At 50.5% G+C, this 822-nt stretch overlaps 1 non-coding gene across 1 annotated transcript; it reads right to left on the bottom strand.

Annotated features, from left to right (window-relative positions):
- Positions 1–214: 214 nt before the first annotated feature.
- Trnad-guc (transfer RNA aspartic acid (anticodon GUC)) lies at positions 215–287 on the bottom strand. The gene has a single exon. It is a non-coding gene; the product is annotated as a tRNA-Asp (tRNA).
- Between the last annotated feature and the right edge of the window lie 535 nt (positions 288–822).

The following is an 822-nucleotide window of genomic DNA, read 5'->3' as shown; positions in this document are numbered from 1 at the left end:
GTTTGTCCTTAGGATAATTTAGGTTAAGTAGTGTGTAAGCTTAGGGACTGATATAAATGGAAATGTCGTGTGGCTAGGGCCTCCCGTCGGGTAGACCGTTCGCCTGGTGCAGGTCTTTCGATTTGACGCCACTTCGGCGACCTGCGCGTCGATGGGGATGAAATGATGATGATTTGGACAACACAACACCCAGTCCCTGAGCGAAGAAAATCTCCGGCCCAGCCGGGAATCGAACCCGGGCCCTTAAGATTGACAGTCTGTCACGCTAACCACTCAGCTACCGGGGCGGACTAGGGACTGATGACCTTAGCAGTTAAGTCCTATAAGATTTCACACACATTTGAACATTTTTGAACACAAAAGATGGACTGGCGCTGCTACGGCCGAAATGGCGAGATGCGCTCCTTAAAAGCCCCTCACACCCTGCTCTTGGCGCGGGATTCTGCAGAAACATTCCGATGGTTCCGTTAGCGACGGAGAAACCTCGACAACGTTTCAACTTAAAACGCCTCCCAGATGCCAGCCATTGACAAATTGTGTGGCGTTGTGCGATGATTCCCGCGCACACAGTGTTTGGAGGGAAGACGGGGGATTGGCGGAAATTTTGTTGCAAGGGGATTATTGGGCAGCCGCTGGTGCAGATTAGGAGAAACTGACGCTACACTCTAAATGAGAAAAAGAGAGTCGTGTTCTGGCTGCCCTACCGTGTCTAGAGAATACTAGAGAGTACGGTGATAGTAGTACTAGAGAGTACGGTGATAGTAGTTCCACTTGTCCTGTTGCCTGGTCAATGACACGTGGTTTATTGCGATGGTGCATCTG

Source organism: Schistocerca serialis, chromosome 5 (genome assembly GCF_023864345.2).
Source record: "Schistocerca serialis cubense isolate TAMUIC-IGC-003099 chromosome 5, iqSchSeri2.2, whole genome shotgun sequence".
In the NCBI taxonomy this organism is placed as follows: Eukaryota; Metazoa; Arthropoda; class Insecta; order Orthoptera; family Acrididae; genus Schistocerca; species Schistocerca serialis.
Note: the sequence above shows the minus strand (reverse complement) of the source record. Positions and strands in the feature narration are given on the sequence as shown.